The sequence below is a fragment of the Pseudorca crassidens genome, chromosome 17 (genome assembly GCF_039906515.1).
Source record: "Pseudorca crassidens isolate mPseCra1 chromosome 17, mPseCra1.hap1, whole genome shotgun sequence".
NCBI lineage: Eukaryota > Metazoa > Chordata > Mammalia > Artiodactyla > Delphinidae > Pseudorca > Pseudorca crassidens.
The window spans coordinates 81,665,944-81,686,892 of NC_090312.1; the positions used below are offsets into that span (position 1 = coordinate 81,665,944).

At 40.6% G+C, this 20,949-nt stretch overlaps 1 pseudogene; it reads right to left on the minus strand.

Moving 5' to 3' along the window:
- Positions 1 to 10,313: 10,313 nt before the first annotated feature.
- LOC137210109 (uncharacterized) overlaps positions 10,314 to 20,949 on the minus strand; it is a 34,944-nt pseudogene continuing 24,308 nt past the window's right edge.

The following is a 20,949-nucleotide window of genomic DNA, read 5'->3' on the forward strand; positions in this document are numbered from 1 at the left end:
ATTTTCCAAAATAAGAACATAATATACATACTCAAGATCTGATGAATCAAGTATATAACAGTATTTCATCTAGATTTTGAAACATGAGTGATCTTAGAAGACTAGCATGAAGCAAAAATGAATTTTCCAAACATATTTCAATAAAAACTTCCGTAAGTCTTGAACCTGAAATTCCTCTTAGTGCAATAAAAAATGTAACATCTGAACCATATCTTTGGTGCTGCATTTTTTCATGTTACTAATACCCAGAGCCTCACAATTTGTATACAGAGGATGCCTAATACCGTAAAACTGGGCTGGAATTGGAGCAAAAGGATTATTATGCATAATTACTGTGCATAATTTAAGGCTCTGTTATGATACCTATAAAACTCAGATACGTTCACTATTACCTAGATGTTCTAAAAAAGTAACAGGACATTGAAGTTAAGGAAAAGTCACAAGTTACATCGATTAAACATTCTTTAAATGATACCTGGCACAGTGTGGTCTTATATGGAATTATAAGGATGGGCTTATTATCTGGAACAGTAAGAATGAACAGAACTTTCAAATCATCCATATACCCAGATAATCCATTGAGAACCGTCTCCATGGGTGCAATAGTAAGCACATGAAGTCAGATCTCTTCACACTTTCTCCTATACATAAGGTTCATAGTACTGTAAATGTAAATTTATGAAAGAGCAAATGAAGAAGTTTTGCTGCACCAGCTAAATAGTAGTGGAATAAATGGCTTTTATTATAAAGTCTCAATACACAATTAATTAATTAAACCAAATCCTAACCAAATTGGAGAGGAAGAAACCAAGTCACAGAGAAGTTAAGTAATTTGTCGAAAAAAGATTAGAAGAGGGAATGAGAGGTATCTCTTGTCTTCCGAGAACCTATAAAGTCTATTTAAGTTGTAAAAGACACACCATAATGAAGGAGAGCAGAAACCAATGGAGACAGAACAGAAAGTCAATAGAGAAAATCAATGAAACCAAAAGCCGGCTCTTTGAAAAGATGAATAAAATCGATAAGCCTCTAGTCAGGCTAACTAAGAAAAAAGTGAAAAAACACAAACTGCTAACATCAGAAATGAAAGAGGGGGCATCACTATATATCCTATGGACATTAAAAGGATAATAAAGGAATACAATGAACAACTCTATACCCATAGATTTGATAACCTAGATGAAATGGAGCAATTCCTTGAAAAACACAATTCGTTGAAGTCCACACAAGAAGTAGACAATTTGAAGAGGCCTGTATCCGTTAAAGAAACTGAACCAATACTTGATAATCTTCTAAATCAGAAAGCATCAGGCCCAGATGGTTCGCTGAAGAATGCTATCAAACATTTAAGGAAGAAATTATACCAATTCCAATTATCCAAAATTTCTTTCAGAGGATGAAAGCAGAGGGAATACTTCATACCCATCCTATGAGGCCAGCATTACCCTAATAACAAAACCAGACAAAGACATCACAAGAAAATAAAACTATAGACAAATACCTCTGATGAACACCAATGTAGAAATCCTCAACAAGACATTAGCAAATTGAATCCAACAATCTATAAAAATATTAATATACCAGTATCAAGTGGGATTTATCCCAGGTATGCAAGGCTGTTTCTATATTCAAAAATCAATTAATGTGGGGATTCTTAGGTCAGTGAAAATATTCTATAGATACCATAATGATTGATGCATGTCATTATACATTTGTCCAAACCCACAGAATGTACAACACCAAGAATGAACCGTAATGTTAACTATGGACTTTGAGTGATTATGATATGTCAATGTAGGTTCATCAGTTTGTAACAGATGTACCGTCTGATGGGGGATGTTGATGGGAAAGGGTATGCATTTGTGGGGCAGGAGGTATAAGGGAAATCTCTGTACCTTCCCCTCGATTTTGCTGAGAACCCAAAACTGTTCTAAAAAAATACAGGCATACTTCATTTTATTGCACTTTGCTTTACTGCACTTTGAAGATACTGCATTTTTTACAAATTGAAGGTTTGTGGCAACCCTGCATTGAGCAAGTCTATTGGTGGCATTTTTCCAAGAGCATTTGCTCACTTCATGTCTCTGTGAGACATTTTGGTAATTCTCACAATATTTTAAACGTTATCATTATCATTATATTTGTTATGGTGATCTGTGATCATTGATCTTTTTTTAATTTTAAATCAGCTTTATTGGGATAGAATTTACATATAATAATTTCAATGAGTTTTGTCAAATAGTACCATCATGTATTTGCATCTAATCTAAGGATAACCTGTAAGATCTAAGCATGATACCTAATAGTCCAAACTCAGCACAAGAGGAAGCTCTCTGTACAGCCAAGACAAACGAGAACCTTTAGGCAATTCGCCACAGGACTGACAACTAGTGCCAAAGCCCCACTTCTCATTGCTGACACTGCTAGTATCACTATGGGACATTCAGATTTAAAAGGTCTATTGTATCTAAATTGAGCAAACAATTCCTCTTCTGGTAACTTACGCTAAGAAAAAATTTCAGTCTACTACAAAAATATGTATGTACGTGAATGATCTTCCCAATATTGTTTATAATAACAAAAAATTAAACAATAAAATATCCATGATCAGGGGATTGGTTAAATAATTTGTAACAAATGCATCAATGAAACTCATTTGAAAATATGGTATAAATCTATGTGTATTGATGAAATCATTTTTAAAATAAAAAGGCAGATAAAATTGTTTTACATATACAAGACTGTAGCTCAATTTTATATTTAAAAATATAAATACTGGGCTTCCCTTTATATATTTATATAAATATAAATATAAATATTTATATTTAAAAATATAAATACAGTGGCGCAGTGGTTGAGCGTCTGCCTGCCAATGCAGGGGACACGGGTTCGTGCCCCGGTCCGGGAAGATCCCACATGCTGCGGAGCAGCTGGGCCCGTGAGCCATGGCCGCTGAGCCTGCGCGTCCAGAGGCTGTGCTCCACAACGGGAGGGACCACAACAGTGAGAGGCCCGCGTACCGCAAAAAAAAAAAAATATATATATATATATATATATATATATATATATATATATATATATATGAAGACTTTGAGTATATTTATAGAAAAAAGTTGATAACTTCATAGAAAAAAAAATCATGAAAAGATATACCTCAAAATGTAAATAGTTTTTATCTCTGGATAGATTTTTACATGAGCAAACTTTCAAAACTTTCCACAATTACATGTATTATTTGTATAATAAAAATGATATGGGGAGAAAATCAATTATATAAACAGATTACAGATGTCTATCAACACAGCATCAAAAGAATCAGTCCCAGCTCTATCGGCTATAAGCTTTTAAAGTTAATTCACATCACTGAGATATTCAATTATTTTTTCAAAAACATTATCAAATAATAAGAGTGCAGTTTCAAAACACAATAAAAATAGTATACCTACTTTTCAAAGTGACATAAAAGGAGATAACCCATGCTTTGCAGCATCTGCATTAAAATAACTGCCCACAAATGTTAGCTATTATTACCGAAACAAGAACTTTCATATACAGTTACATATACACCAGCTCTCCAGGGGAGAGAGGGAAGTTACTGCTGCTATCTGGGTTACACAGACACAGAAACCAAAGCTCTCCCATGTTATCTGGCTTCACCAAGACAATACACCTGGTCTACAGAGAAGAAAACTCAAATCATCCATGCTCTAGTGAAAGAATTAAATTTTAGAGCCTATAAAAAAGAATGACTTTGTTTCTATTTGTTCTGTTTGTACTGATACCCTAAATCGGCAAACACGGCCTTTTATGATCTCTCTCCTTTATTGACACCAATTATTTTTCTTCTACTCTTCTCCTTTTCTGAATTATTGCTGTCTCTTCTTCCTCATCTTGTCCCCACTGCCCCTTCCTCTGGGTCACTCCTCCTTCCCCCCGTGCTCTTCCAGCACGGTTGCTGTCCCCTGCTAGCTATTTCTCCCTGCTTTCTCGACTACTCCACCCTGGGTCTTTCTGCTGTCTCTCAAGAGCTCCAGAGACAGATGGCAAACCCATTTCGTTGAGTAGGAGTGCCACTCTGTGCCAGCCTGTGGGAAACGGAGAGTGGAGGAAGTGGGTGTGGGTGGCAGTCAGTAAAGGTGTACTAGCCCAACAATTTGCAAAATTTTAAATATGGCAACTAAAGGCTGAGAAGGAATTGATGCCGATAACAGAAAGAACAGGGCCAGATACACCATCATGTTAAATCAAGCTCATTATGTTCTTATTTTAAACTATCTTCTATAGGATATTGTATATATAAATATATACAATAATATATAAATAAAGATATAGGTATATTACCCTAAAGATACGTATTATATTTATATATCACCCATCTGATAGGATATATATTTTTAAAACTTACAGAATTTTATATGTCTCCCTATAAACTATAGGTAGACCTTGCTAAGAAAAGAAAAGTTAAATAAGAGTCAGACTGACTAAGAAAATCATCTAGATTTTGATTAAGCCAAAATCCATGGAACTAAATGAGGTAAAAATTAGATAGTAAACTGAGATTTGAGGTAATTTAAGAACACAACAGAGTTACCTCATTAAGCTTTGTTCACGCAAATACATTCTAAGCTTAAACTGTTTAATTCCTCAAATCCTTACTTCAATTTGCTAGATAATCTGAACTTAAATATGAGAGAAACCAGTTTCAAAATATTCACATTTCTGTCCTATCCTTGGACTTTTGTCCCAAATCCTATTTTTAATTCAAATCCCATTAGTGTTGATCTTTTTATCTCCTTTTACCCAATGAATATTAAAAATCAATAGCAATGAAGTTGAGAATGTCTCCAACAGCCCCATCTCCTCTCAGTGTATATGGAGACATCCTTAAATAACAAAATACAAGTGCACACGCACACACACACCCAATTTAAAAAAATGCACACACCCAATTTCAAAAACTATAAAGGAGCTTAATGTAGCAAAAACTCTATACCTAACATTAACTATCTGAGAATTTGAGGCAAGGGTCTTCATTATGGTGTTTCTAGAATAACACTGTTTCTAGAATAACAAACAGGAAAATATGATGAGATTATCAGACACTGTACACAAACCATCGCAAAGCAAACAAAAATGGAAGTATTTCGGGGTAAACGTGCATTTCATGACTTGTGGATAGAAGAGAACATTCCCATTCTCGGTATACGCAACTGGTTTTGCCTGTCTATCTGCTTGAAGTCCAACAAACAACCCTGGGCTCTTCGCAGATTCCAGGCTTATACATGCATTTTCCAAGTTCTTCTTAATTTTAAAATGACAGTCAGTGTCTCCTGTACCCTACAATCAATAGAACATTATTTCATAGATATAAGCAAACACTGAAGGACAGAATTTAAAACCAGTCATTTCACAAGAATATAATTTTGCTTCATTTTCAAGTCCTCATGAGAAATCTAGAAGATGCTTCACCCTGTTCCATAAGCTCCAGAAACAGGGACCATGTGATTAGCTGAGAAAGAGGACAAAGGGCCCTGAATCTCAGAGAAGCTTCATGTAAGCTGAGTGCAGTGTGTGCTGATTCCCTCCAGAGCTGCCCACCTCTGTAAGTGATTAGGGGATGCTGAAATGTGAGATTTCCCTTTTGGAAAACACTCTAAAATATTGATGAAAAAGAGGGCAATTCTTACAAGGCCGTTTACATTTAAACATAAACCAACTTTCACCAGTAAACACAGTTCACACAAATTACTCAAAGACTGTAGAGCAAAGCATTCAAGAATTAGATGATTATAAATTATAGGAGGGATCTATACACCCTTCAGATCACCAAAATCACCTCGCTTTCACGGCACTTATAATCTATATTAGAAAACATTTCACTTTTTTCACCTTTTGTTGCTTTAAGAAGTTTTCTTATAAGATTTAAGAGTTCTAGAAAATAAGTTTTGTGAGAATGAATTAAAATTTCCAATAACATCTATTATTTTATTTGTAAAAGATAATTGCATTCTGATCTCTGCCCTCCAATGTGAGTTTCTTGTAGGTAAGAACCAAATGCTGTTGTCCGTCTCTCTCTTATAATATAAATATAAATTAAGCAACTTCTACCTTTTGTTCTTGTTAAGGATATAATAAAACTCTGGCTTTGATTTGTCCATGGCCAAGTAGAGGCCACAACCCCATATACAAATAATAATATAATATGTAAGGCCAGCATGATAAAGGTGAATTCCTTGGGTTTGGGGAGAGAAAAGGCACTAAACTCAGGAGAATAAGGAAGAAACTCAATAAATGTTTTGTTAGCTCTAAAAAAAGTTCTCTGTTTTGCTAATTTCTAATCTCATAATTTCTTCATGTAATGTCTTTTCCTCTCCTTTTGATAATGAGAAATGGGATTATTCCCTGTAAAATTCACCATTCCAGGTGATCGGGTTTAGGACACGCTACCCAAAAATATGGCACGTTGGTGTATTGAATATTTCAAGCTGGCAGGTGCAGGAAGGGTTTCCTGACCTTCCCACGAAGCAGGTCATAAAACCCTCATGTGAGAGGCGTCCTCCCACAGCGTCCTATCTCCAAAGGCAGAGGGACTTTGATGGACAGATCCTGCTCATTCCCCAGTTCACCACGTTTAGCTCATACCCTTCTTTGTCCTCTCACTTCTCTCCTCCACTCTTTATCACACCCAGCGTAAGAACACTCAGGTTTAACCACTACTTCAGGGCTTCACTCTGTTCTTCTTAACAAGGACTGCCCATAGGCAAAACTAGTTACCCAGAGCCTAATCTTTTTAGGTTTTATCAGAGCCCAACTGAACTAGGGGAAGGGAATTATCCAGCTCCAGCCCCCTCTAGCCATCCCAGAACTAAGAAGCACTTGTGAAGTTCACAGTCCAGAGGTGATGAAATAAAAATTCACATTTTAAGGCAAGACAAGAAAAATTTAAACATAAAACTTTTTCTCTGCCCTTTGGCTTTCTCTCTGCCTTCTAGTGTGTGTTGTGCACCTTCATTATGCATTAACCAGACCTCCCCAATGGCAGAAATACCTGCTCAACCATAAAGATCAATTTTTCTCCTTCTGGAGCTAGCCTTGTAAGTCTTTAGAATATAACATTTCTTTCTCAATCCTATAAGGGGTCACAATGACCCTCCACTCACTTGTACGTGCAGACATCTTTGGTGAACTTTATGTAAAATGCCAATATACCATTTCCCTTCAAGAGAGCAATTAGTGCAGAACTGACCGGTCAGAGGACCTGGGGAGATCCTGGGCTGCACCTAAGTTCTTAGCTTAAATACTTACTTATGACCATATTAATGTTATTAGCTACATTACTTGCCTATTTTACGAGATTATTGGTTCTTGCATTACCAAATGTGTGACTAAGCCTCAGATAAAATTAATGATGACTAGACAACTTGAAACAATCAACCAAATATATAGTTCTATAAGATCAATGATTGTAACCGTGTAACTCTAGCTATGGGAGGAAGCAATGAGAGGAAAGCATTTCCTGGACCATAACATATTAGTAGGACAGGCGGCCGAGAGGCTTTTGGTTACCGTTAACAGGGCCTAATCCAGGAACAGCACTGATTGGCTTATCGACGAAATCCTCACCTGACCTGGGAGTGAGCATTCCTAGCACCATGGGACAAATTGATCACTAAATGCCTTCCAAACCTGGGTCAAAATTAAGACCAAAAGGGAGGGGATTGTAAAATAAAGAATGTTGCCCACCATCCGGTTCTACAAGAATCAAGTCATCGGCCACTGCAGACACTGACCTACAGCACATCCTGAAAGGAGTTCAGGGCGAAGATCAGGATGAGCTGCTCTGTGCTCTGGGAAACTGCAGAACGGATCTTCAGATGGTTAGATATTTGCAGGAGAAATTTTTTACGAACCTGGATTTTTGCATCTTCCCATACTTCCAATAGCACTAAAACCATTAACTAAGATGCCTCTTCCTTGTGACTAGCAGCAAACTTCTGCTGGGATTCATGCTTGACTGCACGGTACCCCTCGTCCAAAATCACACACACACTGACCTCCCCCACTTACCTCTTTGGAACAGTTCTCAGAGCTCTCCGAGAGGCCATCTCCCGGACTACAGTTCTCAGTTTGGCTCGGACTCTATTTTCTATTTCTTTCTTATATTGACTATTAATTTTTTTCATTGACAGAGACATAGACCCACTAAAAACATGATTTATCATTATTTGCATGAAACTAAGTATGTCTTTCACTGAATTTTATACTTTTCAACCCACTGGTCTAGCACTGCATATACCTAGCCCATCTATATGCTTCATAAGAAAATTGGTCAAAATATGAATAGTCTTTAACTTTTTAGTTATTTGCATGTGTAGAAATATATTTTGAGTGAAGAGGCAAAATTAGATAAATCTGAGCATCCTTCCTAGTTTCTACAAACTAGACCCTCGCCCACAAACAAGGATCCTACCAGTATAGGGTGTATATGCGTGTGCACTGTCTTTGATATACTGGTCACTCTTCAGCTTGTCTTTCCTACAAATCCTACACCGTTTTTCCCTTTGTATTCATGTGTAGTGACAAGTTCCACCCATGTTGTTTTGAGGCTTTGCTTCTTTAAATTGACAACCTTACAGTTGTTGCTAATGAATGGCATACTGTTTGCATGCATGCTAACTTGAATCCCTACTCCACCCGAGTCTGTTAAAGTGACTTATTCCTACAGCATAACAATTCTATGGCAACAGAAATAGAAACGTTTGTTTGTTATCCGATCAGCATTGCTTGGTTAAACATAAATGTGTTTGCCTATGAGAAATATATAATGGCAGACACATTGGAAACATTAGTGCTTTTATGCAATTCAATTTATACAATCAGCATTTGTTGAGTTGCTAGCAAGATGAGGCACTGTTAGGTATTTAAGTTATAGTAACATGGGCTGCATCTTAAATTCCTTTGGAGATAGTAAGCAAGCCTTATCACAGGCTCTATGCAAATGAGGATAATTAAGATATTTGTTACCATTCTATTTTCAAAAGTAAAGTCATTCCAGCCCAGGGATTTCTGGTCAGATACAGTGAAAGTGAACAATAATATGCCTGTTGTTATGCAACTGTACTATATCCTAAGAGCAAAAAAGCACATGAATTTTGACTAAAAAGACCCACTACTGAGACAGGTTGGGACCTGGGACCCTTTGCTGCAGTGCTGAAATGCTTGCACCTGGACACACGTCTCCTCGAGGAACAAAATACAAAGAAACTATAAGGGACTCAAAATAACTGCGTGCACGCGCAGTTGGGGCAAATTCTGGACAAAAGATACAAAAAGACCAAAAAAACCCAGCTGCTAAATCTGAGGAGCCAGGAGCAAAAGCAGGGTGTTGGGAGCAAAAGCAGGGTGCTGCGCATGCCCCCTGCACACAGCACCACGTAAGCGGTGGGCAAGACACCTAAGCCACCCCTCCGGCCTGACCCCTGGACACACCCCTCCCCTCACCCCATGTAAGAAACAAGCTTGCCCCCCCTCAGGGAGCGAGCAAGGGAACCTGTTACTTGTTCTCACTCCCTCCTGCGGCTGCAGGGGTCCCAGTAAAGCCTCGCCTGAACCTCTTGTCTGGCCGCTAGTCAATTTCTATTGATTACAGAGGCCAAGAACCCTGGTGCGCACCACTACCAAAATTCCAGGTGCAGAATTTTAGTCAGACAACCGTATCAATGGGTCACTAAACAAGTTATAATATAAAGAAAACAGTACGATGGAAGTGGCAGAAGGAAAATACATATAAGAGCTCCGTGCAGAACCTTCTCCATGAAAGTGCTGTTAAATAACAAAAAATCTACTGAGTAAATCTTAAAAGATCTAATTGGCTTTACTGAATGATTCATGAACCAGGCAGCCTCCCATGTAGCAAGTAGAGGGGAGCCTCAGAGGGCTGCAGAGAGGGAGAGGGTTTTAAAGGCGAGACAAGGGAGTCATAAACAAACAAATAAAAAGATTATTTCGGATTACATCATCTCCCTTTGGGGACAAAAGGGTCTTATTAGGTGGGTTACCTCATCTTCCTTTGGGGATGGAGAGGGCCCATGTGACAGTTACCTCATTGGAACTGAGGTAATTCCAGAAAATTCCTGACCGACCAGTTAAGACGACATTTCTGGAGGAGGGTAAAACTTCAGTTAGGTGAGGTATTAAGTCCCAGTTTGGCGACATGGTCTAGCATAAGTGACTCTGTTTTGGGCCTGTGGTCTTCTTTCTAATAATACCAACGTAAAGGTGAAACATCAATGTTGTTTAAAGGGTGGACGCCATTAGGAGGTGGCTACAGACAGTCCTCCAGCCATGACGCGAGTCCACATGCACGAAACAGTGGCCACACAGGACCCACAGGAGGAGCCCTCGCTGCCCTCGATGTCCCATGGCCACACCAAGGGGCCAATCTGGGCTGCGCCTGGTGGGTAAAAGCTTCAAATTTAGACTAGAAATGCTTCAGTCCTGGCCAATCTGTTAATGACACCAAAGGAGTCCTTAGATAATTCTGATGGGTCAGTTTTAGGTAAAGACACGCTACTGTTGTTTGCTTGTCTGATTATTCAGCGGTTAAGGGTGTCGTACAAATACGAGAAAGCTAGCTCAGCCTTTTTTCCAGCCAACAGACACCCAAGCACAGGAGTCCACCTCCTCTCCTAGCTCTCCTTGCTGATCTTCTTACACAATCAGGAAATTCACCTTTGGCCAGAATTGTGGCACGTTTTCCTGTGATTTACAGAGTACTCTGGCTTCCTGGAAAGGCTCTTTAAAATTTCAGATCTTTTAGTGATAACTTTCCAATGCAATAATTTTTCTAAGCCCAGGCTTTGAACTTTTAACAGAAATACTGAAAGGCTAGAGACCTGTATAGAACGTTTGAGCCCCCGATTTTAGGAGGCAGATGGACAGAAGTAACTGACCTTTAAGTACGTCATAAGCCAGGGAGACCTCTGAAACCTTACTTTAAGCTGAAGATTTTTACCGATGTTTTAAAAGCAAGAAGTGACAAGATTTCCAGTGCCGCCCTCAAGGACAGCAGCCACCTCCCCGTGTGTGGGCGCCCATAGCGAACTGCACACGTCAGGAGAGCCACTCGTTCTGTAAGTACTGAAACTCTTCCATTCTAGAGGGTCAGGAGCTGCAGTCTGATCCGCCACTTTGTCCTAGCGCTCAGGCTGCTCCGGCCTGCGAGAGCCCGGGGGGCCAGGGCCCACTCCTGGTGTTGTGGGGTGCGGGCTGGACCCCAGCAGGAGGAACCGCGTCCCGATAGATAACACGGGCATCAGCGCTACCCCTCGCTCCCCGTGCTGATAGCCCCCGAGCTCCTCTACCTCTCAGCTGTACTCGCAGGAGCGGCGGCGGACTGAGCTCGCTGTTAAAGGCAGGCTTGTGACTCTCGCGGCCCTGTCCTTCCCGGTCTGCCCTTTGAAACAAGGGTTTTCTCCGTTCAGCTCCTGCTTCACGCACGGGTGCCCCCTCACGAGGCCTCAGAGGTAGGGCCTCAGCCTTTGGGACAAATCACAGGCAACTGAGACATGGCATGCTCATTTCCAAAAGGCCTGGGGCGTCTCTGCACTGCGCTCTGCAATGGACTGAACGCCCTACTTTAATGCTCTAAATATCAAATTCCATGCAATCAAACCGTGATCAACAGATCTCACCGGGTTCTCCATTTTGGCTATCTCTGTCCCAAAGCAAACAGAACAGATGCCTCTGCTTTTTTCAAGTTATTAAAAATCTTTAAGAAGTGATACTTGAGTTTAAAACACCAACACATGGTTGCCGGCCTCAGTTCCAAAGTGCACAGGAAAGCCTGAACCTAGCTTCTCGGGCTGAGAAGCCCATCAGGGAAGGGGGTGGGGCTCCTCATGCTGGTTAAGGCACAGGACAGGCTGAGAGGACACGATTCCAGATCCAGTCCCTCACCCGGCAAGCTGCCCACAAGACTGGTTCTCGGAAAGTTGCTGAAGTAGAAAAGCTGTGGACTGGAGCTAAGGGAGCTGTCACCAGCTATTCTGAGACCCCATACCAGGTGAAATCTTGCATGCAAGAAGATGAACCTCATTATAAATAAGATGGAATCTCTCTCCAACCTAGTGGGATAGGGGCTTAGAGGTAGATTTAATTTGATTTTAGAAAAATAAAGTAACAGAACATTTTTTGAACTCTTAATTTAATTGGGTAGATTCCATACCCACTACATTCATATTTATTAAGCTCTGATTGACTAGGACCTTTACTAAGCAGAATGTGCTGTGAAATATAGTAGGGGGTAACTTTCTAAGTCCAGAGCAAAGAGAAGTTTTCATGAAGGAAATGTGACTGATTAACCACTTAGCCTTAATTTCAGCCTTACAAATTACATGGGTTTTCTTTTTCAATAATTATTATTACCCTTAAGTTACCAAACATGCATGAGTAAAAGAGCACGTGTAAATTACATAACATCACATGAGAGGCTGCAGAAGGAGAGCTGAAGTCAGGTGGCCTGGGCTCATCCTGCTGCCACACCTACTAGCTGTGAGGCCTTGGGCAGCGCGCTTAGTCCTTCCACACCACAGGCTCTTCATCCGTTGGAAAGGGAAAACAACGCATTCTCCCAAAGGGCAGATACGAAGGCTGATGTTGTAACACACACTAAGCACTTAAAACAGTGCATGCTACCCTATGCCTTCTCATTTTTAAAAATAAATAATATGCATGTATTTTTAAGACATTTTTAAAAGCCTTATATATTAAAAGCTCCGTTTCAAACCTAGACTAACAAAGCATATTTAAGTGAAATTATTGGTTTTTTCCTTAATAACATGGTCCCCCAAGGGGCCTTTGAGACGTCAGATTGTCTCTTCTAGGAGGTTCATTAGAATTTTGAATGTTATCAGAGACGTGGTCTACTTTTTTGTGTAGAAATTCTAATTGCTGAAATTTAGGACCATTTACGTATCAGTTTCTCAAAAATTAGTGAGGCAAAACAGAACAATGAAAAAAGTGAAAGTAAAAGCCAAAGGAAAATATAAACTGATAATCTTAAAAGAATGCCTTATGCAAAAATATATTATATATGGATACAATACGATTGACAAACAGCAAAAAGAAAAACTTCTACATACCATTCCAGTGACAGAGCCGTTGTCAAGAGCCAGAGGAAGATGCCTCATTTCATGACTGGAAAATGCATACATTTCCTTTGTGGAAAATAACATCAACGAGACCTAGAAAACGTTTTAAGTATTAGCAAGTAAGTCTTGCTTTTAAAGCTTTTCTTCCTATTCAATTATACATTGAAACCTCCTAATGATACATTCTATAATATCTCTCAGCTAAATGTATTTAATTAGTCAAAAGGTAGAATGCCAGTAACCCTTAATAATCCACATGCTGCTTGGCATTTCCATGGAAGATCTCTAATGCCTTCTTCCCATGCTAGTCAGTAAGGCCCTGAGACCACCCCACCCCAACTAACACTCAACGGAACTGTTTCCAGAAAGACAGATTATCCTAGTGTAAAAACCCATTTCTGTTCTGTAAGTCTCAGAGACTTGAGGTAAAATAAATGGATACATTATAAAATTAAATATATATTATTTGGGCATTGGTGACTAGTTTGTATGATTATGATGATAAAGAGTATGTCATCATATATTTGATGGTTTTTAGCTTTCAGTATACCTTTACATGTCATTTTATCTTGAAATGTATGTAAGCTTCTTGGGGGCATGAATTTTTGTCTACTCTGTGTATAGCTATATACCAGGACTCAGAACAATGCCTAGGACACAGTAGGCGCTCAGAAATACTCCTTAGATAAGATCACTAAATTAGATCCCCAAATACAAACACGAATACTGCCTGATCTCACTTACATGTTAAATCTAAAAAACAAAACAAAATAAAAAGACTCGTAGATACAGAGAACAAATGGGTGGCTGCCAGAGGGAGGGAGTAGAGGGGTAGGCAAAATAGGTGAAGGAAATTAAGTGGTACAAACCTCCAGTTATATAATAATTAAGTTACAAGGATGTAATGTAATTATATCCTTGTCAGCCTTGTAATGTAGCATAAGGAGTATACGGTCAATAATATTGTAATAACTTTGTATGGGGACAGATCTTACTAGACTTCTCATGGTGATCATTTCATAATGTTTGCAAATGTCAAATCATTACCTAGTACACCTGAAACTAACATAACATTGTATGTCAACTATCTTTCAATTAAAAATAAAAAGGTAAGTGTTCAAAACTTGTTGAAAAATAAAAAAATTAGAAATCTCATTTAAATTATAGAGTTAAGGAGCTATTCACCATGAGTAAAGAGTTTAAGAATGGAAATATTATTTAGTTTTAAGAAAATGTATTTATTCAAGTAACATAACTCTAAACCCAACATGAAAAAACGTATTGAATCCAGTAGATGCCAAAGAGAAATGTCTTCACATTTATTTTTCAATCATCTTAATAGGGTTCCTAGTAAAGTTAGAAATAGATGACTCTCTTACCGCTGTACAGGACAAGTATGGAAAGATCACGAGTAACGTAAGGGGGGCCTCCCCTCCCCATGCCCGTGCTCACGTTCCCTTCCACCAAGCCCAGAGAACAGGGCGCAGCCCTTGGGCTGGCGACTGAAAGGAGCTAAGTACTCCAGCTTTGCCCTTTCTACCCCGGGGAGCCGCCATCACGAAGGCCCTTTCTCTAGCGTTCTCCGTCACCCGCCAGCGCAGCCCCCTTAGGGGAGCCTGTGGTTGCCCAACACTGCCTACATTTGGGGAGGTAAGCTTGTCTCATTCTGGGGACGGTTAGCAAGTCCTATGGGCTCACAAACAGAGCCAGTACCCCGCCCTTGATTCCATCAGTAATAAAGCTGAGATTTTGATTTCTATTCATCTGTGTTCTGTATCTTATCTCAGTTGATTCTGCACACAGGAGCAGAAGAAAATGGTATTATTTATTGATGCCTTTTCTAATACCCAACTCTCAAAAAACAATAAAAACACCCCATTAAAATGAATCACAAAATGAGAATGCCAGTATTACCAACAGTATTTCACTTTCTTAAGGATGTTCTTGCCAGTGGAAAAGTGCTTAAAACCAAATCAATAGATAGAACTACTGGGAAGTAGTAGATAAATTTATTATATTTGTAAAACCTGAAAAAACTCTTTAAATTAATTAGAGTGGAGTAAAGTGGTGCGATTCAAGATAAATATAGATCTAGCCCAGTGCCTGACATATAATAGGCACTTAATAAATACTGAATGAACAAAACATATAAAAACTACAGATTTTTATATATTTGTATATATGTTAGCTTTATTACGGAAAAAGGGGTTATTTACAATAGCAACCAAAAGCCTTGGAACAACACTAATAAGACGATGTAGTACCTATGTGAAGAGAGAAAAAAATGAATGTATATATACACACACACACATACGTGGAGTCCTGAATTAATAGACAGAGGACAAGCTCTTAAAGAAAAAGACTGAATACTGTGAAAACATCAATTCCTTCCAAGTTACTGTATAGATTTAACATAATTTTAGCAAAATTTCCTTCAGGATTTCTTGGGAACGATGAAATAAAGTCAGTTTGTAAGAAAAACCGTAACGTTAACTCTGATCAATGCTCTGTGCTGCAGTTTGAGTATTAGACTCTCACGTCACTGTCTGACATTTCAAAATGCCACTCGCCCTCCGCTCGCGTACAGCTGCTAGAAGCTCCTCGGAAGGGACAGGGCCTGGCCTGCCTTCCCTGTCCTGGTCTCCCAGTCTCCCTCACCTTCATCTACCAGGTGAGGTTGGGAGGTGATTCACCTGCTCACGTGAGTCACCATGGTGGCAGCACTGCAGGCCCCCCCTTTGGTCGGTCACTGCCATTTCTCCATCCCGCAGTGCAGAGGTCACACAGTGAGCCATGAGTGCGTCCAGCAACTGCCTCCTGGCACTGGGGAGCCCTTTCAAGATGAGGCCTCTTGCACTGGACAGCCGCCTGGGGTGGCCGGATGGCGCCTGCTTACATGTTCTAGCCGCGCTTGGTCTAAATCGCTGAAAACCCAAGGGTCCATGCCTCAGATTCAAGAGAAATTAGGGGCTCAGGTCAACCTCTGACCACTCCTACTTTGCTGTGCCTTCCTAGAGGCCTTCCCTACGATCTAGTGGCTCTAGGTCCACTCTTCTCTGCCATCCAACATCAGCTGGCCTGAGAGAAAACACCAGTGTATCACACGGACAAGCAGTCCCTATGCAGCGGTCAGCTGTGAAGTCAGGTGGCCACACTTCCGTAGTTCAGTCAGGAAGGACACAGCAGGCCCAGGTGGAGTGAGAGAGGATTACACCCAGTGCAGCAGGCAGCAGGGGCTGCAGTTTCCTACCGGGCCCCCAACCCCCGAGTCCCATGGGGGCAATGCAGAGCAGGGCTGGGTAAATGGGGCACACGCAGTGTCACAGCTTACATCTTATCTGGGTGACTCTAGGTCTGGGTCTCTCGTGAGGCTGCACTCAAGGTGTTGGTTGGGGCTGTGGTCATCTGAAGGCTTGACTAAGGCTGGAGGGTCCTCGTGCAAAAGGGCCCCTCACACGGCTGCTGGCAAGAGGCTTCTGTTCCTTGACTAGCTGGCCTCCCCACGGGGCTGCTTGATGGCCTTATGACATGGCAGTTGACTTCCTCCAGAGCGAGCGATCCCAGAGAGAGTGCCAGGAGAAATCTGCAACGCCTATCTCACCTGGGCTCGAGAATCACACGCAGTCACTTCCACTACACTCGGCTTGCTGGCAGAAAGTCACCTAGTGCAGCCGGGACGCAGAGGGAGAGGAATACGCCCCACCTTTAGAAGAGGGCAGTGCCACGTAACTTGTGGACATATTTTGCAAGCTCCACGCTGAAGAGTGCAGCCACCTCTCCCACATGCACTAGTCTGACACGGCACCCAATAAACACTCAACCTGGTACAACTATTTACATAGCTCCATAGAGACAAAACAGAAAAACAATAACACATTAGAAACTTCCAGTGATGTGCTACCTTGTACATTTTTAAATGCATTCTTAATCCTCTGAGGACTATGTCAAACAAATCTGAATTTAGATTATGATCTTTTTTTAAAAAAAAAGTACAACTATAAAGTGAGAAAACTACGTGAATCTGTATTTTATAGCGAATCTTCTGAAATTTGGGGGAATGGGAAGTCTGTGAAACTGGCCCTGACACAGAGCAGCCATCAATGGTTTAGTTAAAAACTGATTTACTTTGGTTGTCTGGTCCTTCCTTTCAGTTCTAGGATCCCACACCAGAGACAAGAAGACTTGTTTTTTTGTTTGTTTGTTTTCTGCAGTATGCGGGCCTCTCACCGTTGTGGCCTCTCCCGTTGCGGAGCACAGGCTCCAGACGCGCAGGCTCAGCGGCCATGGCCCACTGTCCCAGCCGCTCCGCGGCATGTGGGATCCTCCCGGACCGGGGTACGAACCCGCGTCTCCTGCATCGGCAGGCGGACTCTCAACCACTGCACCACCAGGGAAGCCCAAGAAGACTTGTTTTTGATTGCCATTGTCAATGTTGGTACAGTGTTGTTTTTTATACTTAAGACCTTGTAATCATACAATGAAGCCCCCTGTGGTATTTCAAAGATCTCATGCTGAGTATCTGCTTGTAGGTCCACTATTGCCAAGAAATGGTTCAGTAGCTCTCAAAGAAATGAGCATTCTAACTCTCTGAGTATGGAAATACCTAAATTCACAACCAGCTTGATAACAAAATAGAGGATTGGTACATGGTGATAAAACAACATTTTTTGTGGAGTGAAAATTTAAGCCAATATATCTGAGACATATTCTTAAAATATTTTCTTGAAAAGATGTTCATGGTTCAGCATTGTTCATCACAATACTTTCCAGGCATGTGAAAACTGATTCATGAGTATGAATTTATGGGACACTGCGCGTAACATCAGGAAATAATGCTGCAAGTAATTATCACGCATAAAAGACCTCCTGCTGCAAATGTCAGTTATGCTGAAGGAAATTACTCATCCTATCCTGCACCTGCCTTTTTTAGGACTGCTCATTCTGCTCTATGTACTACAGGACTACCATATTTAGATGCTGGGAACATTTAAGGGTAAAATTTCTCTATTTTCATCATCTACCGGTTAGTTTGTTCTACACAGAGACTCACACACCTGGCTGTCAGTGCTGGCTGCAAGACAGAAATCCAACTGGGGCTGTCAGAGCACCACTTCTTTCCCAGGGAGCCTCTCTGCAGAGCTCTCTGGGCTTATTCGTATGATGGGGGCTGGCTTCCATGAAGGACTAATCCAAGAAGTGCAGGTAGAAGATGTGGACCTTGGGAGTTACAGTGTGGGTTCATCTGCATTCTGTTAGTCAAAACCTGTGGAAAGGCCTGACCCAGCGAGGGATGAGGAAGTCGCTCCACTTCTTGATGTGGGACTGGTAGGTTCCCTTTATAAACCAGCTTGTTGGGATGAGTGTTAGAAGACAATTCTCCCTACATTTGTCATTTTCCTGCATGGTCCAGTGCCTCTGAATAAAGGCATTTACAAATATTTGTATACGGAAACATTCCAGCATAGTAAAGCTTAGGTATCTACGTCTCTCCCTCTCTCCCTCTCCCTCAACATTCCAGGGGAGTAAAGATAAAGACCTTTCCTTCCCTTCCCTGGAGAAGATTTGCTTACATTCCAGAATAATGGTAGGTTCTCTCTGTCTCTTCTTTCTCTGTCTCTGTATCTCGCTTTGTTTCTCTTTCTCTAGAAGGAAGAATGGGCAACTCTGTATAAAATCAGAGTTTCCTAACTTGGGGATTTCTCCCCTTTAATGCACCCACCCACATACAGTCATAACATCAGGCCCTCACTTCGTGACACAGTGAGATGGGGGCTGGGGAAGCCAGTGTAAGATGCTGTTCTGGCTGCGGCATTTGCTCTGAGAAACGATGGTCTTGGTCTTTGACTCAGTGCTCTTGTGTTTTCTGCAAGTAGGCTAAAACTTAGATCCTTCCCAGCTTCTGATTTAACAACGGGAGACATTTTCGTGACCACATTTGGAAATACAGTCTACTACATTCAGTAAGGAAAAAGAGCACCAGCCTTGGCCCCAGGGGCCCCAGGGAGCAGGATATGAAGGACCATTTTGACTGATCTAAGTAGATAAGTGATCCCAAATGGGAACCGACAGGTAAGAAAAATGTCTAAGAAACAGACTCCTTTTGAAAAGAGAAGCTACTAGGACATACTTAGATTCCCACATATTTTCATAGAAGAGAAAGCTGGATTATTCCCTGGGATCTCTAATATGAGGCGGAGGTTACATTTTGGGGAAATGCTATAGGTTAATGTCTCCTGCACATCCTAGAGGCTATTTGAATGGCAGTTTCTAGCAAAGTACAGCAAGGTTACATCCATAGATGCAGCAGGCAGATTTTGTTTAAACAGTGCAGGTGTAAATTTCAAGAGGAGCTGGAGGTTTGGGTTCGTGGTGAACGTCTACCATTATCGGCTTTGATTTTTACGGTCACGGCTTCATGACACGCTGATATTAAACAACAAATCCAATTTCCCTTTGCCTACTTTTCCCTCTGTGCTTTCCTTATGACACTACAAACAGCCATTATTAGAACTGTAGTATGTGTTTGTCTTCTGTATCAGATTATGAGTCTCTGGAATTCCAAATAATGTCTTTGTCATTTCTGTGGCCCTCAAATTATTCAACATGGTGCTTTGACATAACAGGTACTCGGTGTCTAGTAGAACCATACAATTCAAGAGCCACAACTGCTGTTTTTTATGAACACTTTATGTTAGTTGCCTACATTTTATTCTTCATGTAAGTAATACATGTAAAATGTAAGTTTTTCATGGTGCGCTGTCTGCATAATTGTATCGTCTGCCCAGGTTTGAAGTCTGTTGTCTATTGACCATTTGTATTAATGTAGATAGGGAATCATTTCAATGGTCTAAGACTGGTATAAAGCTATCTGAGGAATAAGAAGCAAACTTTAAGCTGGGAACCTGCTTTCCTCCAGCTCCCAAAATTGCCACAGCACCACATTCTTCGCCCAGTGATCTTACCATATTTGCCTGTCTGCTCTCCAACTGCATCAGCTGGGCCATCTGGATACAGACATACGGCAGAAGAGTATTTCCTTTCATAAACTTCCAGCTTTCCACAGCCCACTAAATAGAAAATCAAAATAAACAAGCAACACCAGTATGAGAAAACAGAAGAAACTGCTAGGAAACACCACTTACTAAACATTATATACTGTCTTAACACATCAAGTAGCTGTTCGAACACTGTTTTGTACCAAATAATTTAAGGCCGAAAGTAAAATCTTACTGTTTCTTTTCTCTTAACTTCCAGCTTCTGCCCTGAGGACACAAAGGAGAGAGAGGAGCATTAATTTCAGCAGAGCCATGCTTTCCTCAATCATCATGAAACAGAATTTTCCAGCACATGTCTGACACTCACTTGCAGAGATGATACTGTTATCCCTGGCATACAGTTCTCTGACAATTTTACCATCATTCTCCCCTTGATCCAGCCATCTGTGGAAAGAAAAATGTATCAAGTATATTCTGAATTTATATTTACACTAACCACTGGCAATTATCTAGCCGAGTCAGAAATAATGGATACAGGAGTTAGAAAAAGCCATAGATACCTAACTGGTGAAAGCAGACTAGAAATTGGAAAAGGAAACACTTTAAATGATTATGAGAGTTCAAGGGAGATAGGAGAAGCTGCTAACAGGTAAGGATGAAATATGTTTTTCCCTAACTCACAAGTGAATTACTCAACCAGTTAGCCTGCCAAAGTCATATATTTTACATCCACTGGACAATTTATTTTATCCTGTTCTTTGGCCACCAACTACAGGTCAAACTATAGCCAGTTATTTAATGTA